The sequence below is a fragment of the Ipomoea nil genome, unplaced genomic scaffold, assembly GCF_001879475.1.
Source record: "Ipomoea nil cultivar Tokyo-kokei standard unplaced genomic scaffold, Asagao_1.1 scaffold2848, whole genome shotgun sequence".
In the NCBI taxonomy this organism is placed as follows: domain Eukaryota; kingdom Viridiplantae; phylum Streptophyta; class Magnoliopsida; order Solanales; family Convolvulaceae; genus Ipomoea; species Ipomoea nil.
This window is the reverse complement of record NW_017619276.1, coordinates 1987347-1996893: the sequence shown is the minus strand read 5'-3', so window position 1 is coordinate 1996893 and position 9547 is coordinate 1987347.

Below are 9547 nucleotides of genomic sequence, written 5' to 3'. Positions count from 1 at the left end.
TAATGGGTGGTAAGATTGACAAAAATATAAACAATGGTAGTACACCTCCTATTTTTAGAATCAAATGGTCAAAATTTTCTTGGATCCTATTACCACCTGATGGTAGCAAACGAAAATGTGCACAATTGTACATCTACAACACAACATGAAATTTCTAATAGCATTAGCTTTGTAAGGTATTTGTTAAGACTCTATTTCAATTTCCTAAGAGCTTAGTATGTTGTTTATTACATTCTATTGCAATTTACTATCTTATAATTGCGTGTAGGAAAGATGACAATAAAATAAACATACATGTTGAGGTTATTGCTGACATTAAAGAAGTTCTCGATGAAAACAACAGAAGTTCTCGATGAAAACAACAGAAGTTCTCGATGAAAACAATGTGTTAGTCAAGTCATTTTCTGTTATAAGAGCAACCCCAATAGGGGTTCATACAAGGTCCTTGGAGCTTTAAAATCTTGCAGTCGTTAGCGCACCGCGGTAAAAAACGGCACCGTTTCTTTGAGTAAAGAAACGGTCCGCCGTTACCGTTAACAAAGTCCGCATGTTTGGTGTATTAAACACCAACTGACACTACAGTACATATAAACCGACACTGTCTCACGTATTATTTTTATATTATCAAATGAAACTGCAGTTATATCAAAATGATACTGTAGTTGTGGTGAAATGAAACTGCAGTGTATATAAAATGAAACTGAATAACATTTCACATATTTGAGTGTATATTGTACAATGAAGCTGTAATTATATCAAAATAATCATGTAGTTGTGTTTTAATAAAACTATAATATATATAAAATAAAATTAAATAACATTTTCACATATTTGAGTCTATAAATATCGAATGAAACTGTAGTTATATCGAAATGAAACTGTAGTTGTATTGAACTGAAACTGCAGTGTATACAAAATGAAACTGAATAACAGAGTTACTTTTTGCGGAAGGGTGCGGAATGGTGGAAAACAAATGCCGTTTCTTTTCATTTAACAAAACGACGTCGTTTTGATTTGCGGTGCACGATATAATTTGCCAAATGGAATGGGTGAATTTTGAAGAGTTTTTCTCCTGCAAAAACAAAACTCTTGTCAGGTTTTTTTTTTTTTTTTTTTTTTTTTTTTTAAAAGAGACGCGAAACGCGTTTGGCGACCACTCTCAATTGAAATTTATTTTTTATTTTTCTCTTTTGTTTTTAATCTCTGTCGTTGGCCACCTGCTTAACAGCTAGCTTAAAATCTATTTTTACCAAACACTTTTAATCATAACAGCTAGCTTAACAGCTCTTCAGTTTTCAGCTCCGAGCTTATAGCTTTTCAACTTTCAGCTCATTTTCAGCTTCCAGCTCCTAGCTTATAGTTTTTCAGCTAGGTTTGCCAAACAGAGCCTTTGAGGTTTTTTTTTTTTTTGTTTTGTTTAAGTTTTAAATATTAAATTTTATTATTAAATTTCTATTTGATAAAATATTTTAATTTTGATATGTATAATTTAAATATAATAAAAATAATTATTTTATAATGATAATAAATAAAGAAATAATTAAAATATATGGTAAAATGGTGGGCCCACAAAAAGTTAGGAAAAAACTTAAAATCAATGGGAAAAAGAGTTTTTGTGATTGAGGGAGGTAGTGAGTAATGAGGTGGATGTTGGGGTCCACAAAAAAATGAAGAAAAAACCCAACTATTGAGGATGCCCTAAGTTTTGTAAAGATGCTTTTGTTTAAATGCTTGAAGTGGGTTATGGTAGTTTCATATAGCTGTTGAGGGTTTAAAGAGAACGTTTTTTCTTGTCTTTTGTGGTACTTTTATTTCACTATTGTGAAGTTGATGAAAAAGGATACTCTTAGGACTTAGGATCAGCACTTACCACCCTGTTCGGTAAAAATTGACCTATAGGCTAATTTTGGCTTATTTAGCCATTATTAATTGTTTGATTTAGTTAAAATATCAATATAAATGTTTGGTTAATTAGCTTTTTGTAATTCCAAAAGGCTAAAATTGAAAAAAGCTACTCCAAACAACTTTTTCAATTAGCTTTTTGAGAGAAGAAATTATACCAAACAGCTATCAACTAACAGCTAATTTACCAAACACTTTTCTACAATCAGCTAATGTTATCAACTATTTATACCTTCTAATTAACACAATCAGCTAACAGCCATTTTATCAAACAGGGCCATAACTTTTGGCGTGTGGTGACGGGTTGGAATCCCAGCAGGATGAACTGTTCACATATCTATTGGTAACTCTCAGATTGTGAAAATATTAATATGTTTTGGTTAAAATTTAAATTGGGTACCCGTACTGAATAGTTTGCATCCGTACAGATGATGGTCCAAGGAGTGGAGTTGCATGGGTCTTAGATCAGATTATCTGAAGGCCTTACATCTTCTGTATTGGTGTTGTTCATGGTTCCATGCATTACCTCCTATCATTAGGATTTATTACACTATCAGTGTTGCATGCATTACCTCCTATCATTAGGATTTTTAAAAAAATATAAGAGAATATTGACATTATTAATAAGATTGAAATTTTGGGTGTATTTCATTTTTTATATTTCACCTGGAATGGATGCAGTGCATCTATCCTGTTTGCAATGCAGAGCAAAAGCAAGAAAAAGGTTGATAGATAGTGGGTTTGTGTAACATTTTTGCATTTGAGAGAATTCAATAGCTTATAAAAATAAAAAAATGTATGACATTACAAAATGCACTTAATTAGAAAAGTATGTTTTAAGAGAGTATGGTTGCTGCACTCCCTCAGCCTGAAATTGCAGAAAGAATTCCAGAGGTGCACAGAGGATTACCAGCAGTCAGGTTTGAGAAAAAAGAAACTCAACAAATGAATGTGGTAGACAAACATCTCCTGATTGGAAAATTCTCTAGGGGAAGGAAATATTTTGCAGCCAAATTCTTGTTGAAAGGGCCGGGACAGTTGAGATTGGCTGGGTGGATCCAAGACATATCACACTGGCCTTTTCACAAGAAGATGATTGTTTAAACATCCTAATGAAAGAACAGATATTCTTTGAGGGAAGTTTTCCCATGAGGCTGTTTAGATGGACTCTAGGATTCTCAACTGAGAGAGTCTAGCTTAGCACCAGTGTGGGTGAAGCTTCCCAAATTGAGTGCAAATTGCTTTACCTTGGCAGCCTTAAGGCAAATCTGTAAGCCCATTGGCAGCTTTCTGGCTGCTGATGAGGCAACTTTGAAGTTCACTAGGTCCAGTTATGCAAGGGTCAAAGTGGAAATAGACCTATTGAAGCCTAGGGTACATGAAGTGTTCATAGGCTTCTCTAGGGATGTTGGAGAGTTGAATATGAAAGAATTCCTTTATACTGCTCTAAATGCTACAAACAAGGGCACAACAATGAGTTTTGTAGAGCAGGAATTTTGGCTGGAAATTTTGCCAGAGGCCAGCCGGGGAGAACAAATGGGGCTCAGCAGGGACAAAGGGGAACAAATGAATCTAGAGGAGGAAATCAACCTAGGAAAGAAAATCAGAGGGAGAGGGAAAATGTGAGTGAGGGAGGTCAGTCTGGTGATCCATTATTTGAGAAACAGCAAGGAATATATTCAGCAGAAAAAAGTCCCCTTGATCTGGAAAAATAGAGGGAGGAATAAGGAAGCAGAAATAGTAGGGAAAGAGGGTGTAAGAGGAACATTTGAGAGCGGAAATAATTTTTAGGAGTTGGGGGATCTGGGAGACAGAGAAGAAGGGGAACTTAGATATAATAAAGAGAATATTGACCCTGGAGAAAATGATAAAGAGAGAGATAAAAGAGAGGAAAAGGGGGAGGATGAGAATGGTGAGGGTAAGGAAGAGAGGGAGGAGGGGGAGGAACAGGTGAGAGGGGAAATGAGTAAGGAAATGGAGGAGGGGCATGTCACACCACTTAAAAGGGTGACAAGATCCCAGAATCAAACTCAGAATCACAACACCCTTTGGGGGGCTGTAAAATTCCTCCAAGGAAAAAGAAGCTATGAAGATAATATGCTGGAATGTGAGGGGGGTTGGAATACAAAGCTCCCTTCGCAGAATCAAGGGGTTTGTAAGAATTTACAAGCCTTGGGTGTTGTATCTTTTGGAGCCCTTCAAAGTGGCTGACCAGCTAGGAAACTGGGAATGGAGGGAGAAAGGAGTGGGGGGGAATGACAAAATTTGGGTTTTCTGGGAGGGATTCAGGGACATGTTAAAATGATAGAGGAACAAATGGTAAGAATGGTGTTCAGAATGGCTGAAATTGCAGAGGAGATTTGTATTTCCTTTGTATATGCTAGTTGTAGTCCTGTGAAAAGGAGGGAACTATGGGGGAATATGTTGGGTTTTTCCTTCTCTGTGGACGTAAGGTTAGGAAACGAAAAGACAAAGAAACAAGGTTCTGTATCGTGTGTAATACACTGCCTTAAAAACATTCACGATCAGGGATTGAGTCGTGTGCTTTCGACCGGCAAAACAGAACGAACACGGGCAATTTCTAGTATGCAAGCTTACGGAAAGAAAATTGAAAGAAGCAGCAGTAGTTTCGAAACTACTGCTGCTTCTTTCAATTTTCTTTCCGTAAGCTTGCATACTAGAAATTGCCCGTGTTCGTTCTGTTTTGCCGGTCGAAAGCACACGACTCAATCCCTGGTCGTGAATGTTTTTAAGGCAGTGTATTACACACGATACAGAACCTTGTCTTTGTCTTTTCGTTTCCTAACCTTACGTCCACAGAGAAGGAAAAACCCAACAGTTAAAAACATTCAGATATCAAGTTTGAGTCAAAAATGTCTGCAACAAACACTGTGTCTGATATTGCTCCTATTCAACCACTCACTGGTGGTTTGAATTACAAGAGATGGGCTGCAAAATTAATCATGCTTCTGGAATCAAAGGATGTGGACTATGTCCTTTTTGCAGACCCGGCGAAGTTCAATGTGCCTGCTACGCAACTTGCACTGCAGACCACGGCTTCAACTGCTGCGACAGACCCGAAGTCCACAGATACAGCTACTGCAGATACTTCCACGGACCCGAAGTCATCATCAGTTCAAGATACATCTGCAGCCGAGGCAGCTCGCATCAAATATGAAAAAGATAACAAGACTGCCCGGACAACCATTCTTCAACGTGTAAGTGACCCGTTGTTTGATATGTTTTCTGAATATAAATCTGCAAAGGCAATTTGGGATTTAATGATTGAGAAATATGGGGCTGATGATGTGGGGAGACGCAAATATGCTGTGGGTCATTGGTTACACTTTAAAATGGTGGAAACCAAGCCTGTAATCGAACAGGTCCACGAGTTTGAAAATTTAGTCGGTGACATGAAAGCAGAAGGTGGGATAGTTAATGAAGTAGTCCTGTATGACTCTTTGATTGACAAACTGCCCGACTCCTGGGTGGACTTTAAGAATAAAATGAAACATGATCGAAGGAGTTACACACTGCAACAGCTAATCAATAGCGTGAATATCGAGGAGGAAAACCGCCTGGTTCAAAGGTCTGTTTCTCTTACTAACAATGTTAAAGCTAATATTGTTGAAACTAACTCTGGCTTTGAGAAACCAAAACCTGGTGACAATTCTAGAAACCAAAAGAAGAATTATAAGAACAATAACTCCACTCGCGGCAAGGTGGAAAAATTCAGAAAAAGGGGAACAATAGTGGTGAGTGCTATGTGTGTGGAAAACGAGGTCACCGTGCTGCCCAATGCTATAAACGCCATGGGTCTACGAGTCAGAAACCAAACAACGAGAAGCCGAAGAACCAAGTTAATCTGGCGGAGAACACAGAAGATGCTGATTTAGTAGCTGCAGTAGTAACTGAAGCCAACATGGTGGAAAATCCAGACGAATGGGTGGTGGACACTGGAGCCTCACGACACTTTTGCAACAACAAAACTTCATTCAAAACCTTTGAGCCTATCACTGGTGGAGAACAAGTCTTCATGGGAAACTCCAGCGTTTCCGAGGTAAGTGGTAGAGGAAAAGTAGAATTACTGCTTTGTTCTGGAAAACATTTAATGTTGCAAAATGTGCTTTATGTCCCTTCCCTTCGAAGAAATCTGATTTCCGGAGGCCTTCTTAATAAGGCTGGAATTAAGATGGTTTTTGAGTCTGACCGTCTGGTTATGACTCGTTGTGAGAAGTTCATTGGGAAGGGGTATCTGCGTGGAGGTCTTTTTGTACTAGATGTCTCTATAGTTAACAATAACTCTGATGTATCTGGCTCTTCTCTGAATGCTCGTGATAATAAGAATGTTTCTTTTGCTTATACCGCTGTATCAGTTAATGTTTGGCATGCTAGATTAGGACATGTTGGTGCAAAGTGTTTATATAGACTGAAAAACGTGAATATGCTACCAAACCTGTCTAATGATACATGTGAACAATGTGAAACATGCGCTGAGGCAAAATTTGCTAGAACATCCTTTTTAACTGTAAAGCATCGTTCTTCATCATTACTAGAATTGATACACACTGATTTAGCAGATTTTAAAATCACTGAAAGTCGAGGTGGTAAGCGTTATTATATAACTTTTATTGATGACTTTTCTCGTTATACCAAATTATATTTGTTAAGAACAAAAAGTGAAGCCGAACAAAAATTTGTTGCTTTTAAAAATGAAGTAGAAAATCAGTTGGAAAAAAGGATCAAAAGGCTTAGATCCGATAGAGGAGGAGAATATGAATCAACTTTTTTGAAAGATCTGTGTGAATCTTCTGGCATTGTACACGAAGTAAATGCACCCTACACACCACAACAAAACGGCATAGCAGAAAGAAAGAATAGAACTCTCAAAGAGATGATCAACGCCATGCTAATCAGTTCAGGTGCCTCTGATTCATTGTGGGGAGAAGCTGTTCTAACAGCTAACCACATTCTAAACCGAGTCTTACACAAAGGGTTTGAAAAAACCCCTTATGAACTGTGGAAAGGGCATGCGCCAAATCTTAAATACTTTAAAGTATGGGATTGCTTGGCAAAGGTTGGACTTCCGTCCTTTAAAAGGCCCAACTTGGGACCTAAAACCTTAGATGCCGTTTTTATTGGATATGCTAAAAATAGCGCAGCTTACAGGTTTATGTGTTTAGAAAACCGTACAATATGTGAATCTAGAGATGCAGTTTTCTTTGAACATGTGTTTCCCTTGAAGGGTGCTCTTGAACTAGATACGAATAAAGTTCAACATAATCTATCTTTCCCTGATTTCTCATGTAATTCAGAAGAGCCTAGAAGAAGTAAAAGGCCTAGAACTAAGAAAAACTTTGGCTCTGACTTCATAACGTATATGGCTGAATTGAAAGATCCAAATGAACTGTGTGGTCGTTTTATATGTCAACTTGTGTTAGAAGAAGAACCAAAATCCATTCAAGAAGCCATGCGATATGTAGACGCCACTCTATGGAAAGAAGCAGTCAAAAGTGAGTTAGACTTCATACAGTCTAATCATACGTGGGAAATCGTGGATTTGCCCAAGGGTTGTAAACCCATAGGCTGTAAATGGATTTTCAAGAGGAAATTGAGACCAGATGGTTCAATTGAAAGATTTAAAGCCAGGCTGGTAGCCAAAGGTTTCACACAGAAATTCGGTGAGGATTACTTCTATACCTATTCACCAGTAACAAAGATAGCTACTATACGTGTTTTATTTGCTTTAGCATCTTTACACAGGTTGATAGTACATCAGATGGATGTAAAAACAGCTTTTCTAAATGGTGAACTAGAAGAGGAGATCTACATGGAACAACCCCCCGGATGTATTGATCCAGGACAAGAAGGGAAGGTATGCAGACTTAAAAGATCTCTTTATGGCTTGAAACAAGCCCCTAAGCAGTGGTATGAAAAGTTTCACAAAACTTTGTTAGAGCTAGGTTATTCCACTAACCGCTCAGATGCCTGCTTATACACAAAAGAGGTAGAGTCTAGCATCGTAATAATCTGTCTCTATGTAGATGACATGCTTATCTTTAGCTCAAGTATAGGAGCTATAAAAGAGACTAAAAGAACTCTATGTGACAAGTTTGATATGAAGGATCTAGGGGAGGCTGATGTAATACTCGGGATAAAGGTTACAAAAACTGAGAGAGGTTACCTTTTATCCCAAAGTCATTACACGGAGAAACTCCTGAAGAGGTTTGAGAGTTATGAAGTAACTCCAGCTAAAACCCCCTATGATCCCAGCGTCAAATTATCAAAGAACATAGAGGCCAGTGTGTCTCAAGAAGAATATGCAAAGATAGTTGGGAGTCTAATGTTCTTGATGAACTATACTAAACCAGATCTTGCATTTGCTGTGAATAAACTCAGTCGGTATACTCACAACCCTGGTATCTCACATTGGGATGCACTGAGAAGGGTACTTCGGTATCTAAGAGACACAATAGACTGGGGCTTTAACTATAAGGGAGACCCAGCTGTGCTCGAGGGGTTCTGTGATGCAAACTGGGTAAATGACGCTGATGATGTAAGCTCAACTAGTGGATACGTGTTCACTATGAGTGGAGTCGCGATATCATGGAAGTCGACCAAACAATCCTGTATAGCCAAATCAACTATGGAATCAGAGTTCATAGCACTAGATCTAGCAAGTCAGGAAGCCGAATGGCTGAGAAATCTTTTGGCAGACGTGCCATTGTGAGGGTGCCCATCACCTGCTGTTCCCATACATTGTGATTCCCAGACTGCCATTTGTGTTGCGCAAAACAGTGTCTACAATGGGAAACGTAGACACATAAGAGTCAGACATGAGTCTGTTCGGCAGTTAATAATAAATGGGGTAATCACAATGGTCTTTGTGAGATTTGAAAGGAATATTGCAGATCCTTTCACAAAGGGCCTAAACAGAAAGGCCGTCCTTGATACATCAAGGGAAATGGGTTTGGGACCCATAGATACTCTGTAGCCAGTCATGGTGGTCTGCGTTGAGGTAGACTTGACAGAGTTGAAGGTCTATCCTAGAATAGACCTAACAGGGGATATCTCAGGGTCAAGAGTATGACCTCACATATTTCAAGGCGACCAAAGCAAATTAAGTGCATTAAGTTCAAGCTTTGTCTATTCGATGAGTTCAAGATCAAATTCACTCCCGTTTAGAGAAGTACTTAATGTCACTATATGACAGTTCAAGTTTTATACACTGGCATGAAAATTTGTTTTGATCGTTGTCAGGCAATGCCAGCATCAGCCTAAATCCCTTTAATGGTGGGGGATTGTTGGGAGCATTTAAAGGGAAATGCTTCCTTTTGCCTATCCATGTTGTCCCACATTGGAAGTTTAGCCTCTTGTTTCCTTGCTTATATACTCCAAGGCTTTTCATCTACTTTGAAGTGTTATGAGAAGGGAAAAGAGGTAGACCACGCGCGCGCCGCCGCCGTCGCCCGCCCGTCCGGCTCGTCGCGCGGTGTGGTGGGGTCACGTTTTGCTCTCAAACTCTTTTTCCTTACCCTATTTTTGTGGATCTTGTAATGACCTTGTCCGCACCACTCCATGAAGGAGTGTGCAGACTTGGTCTACTACATGTTTCTAGCGCTATAAAGTAGGGTAATGGGAGGTG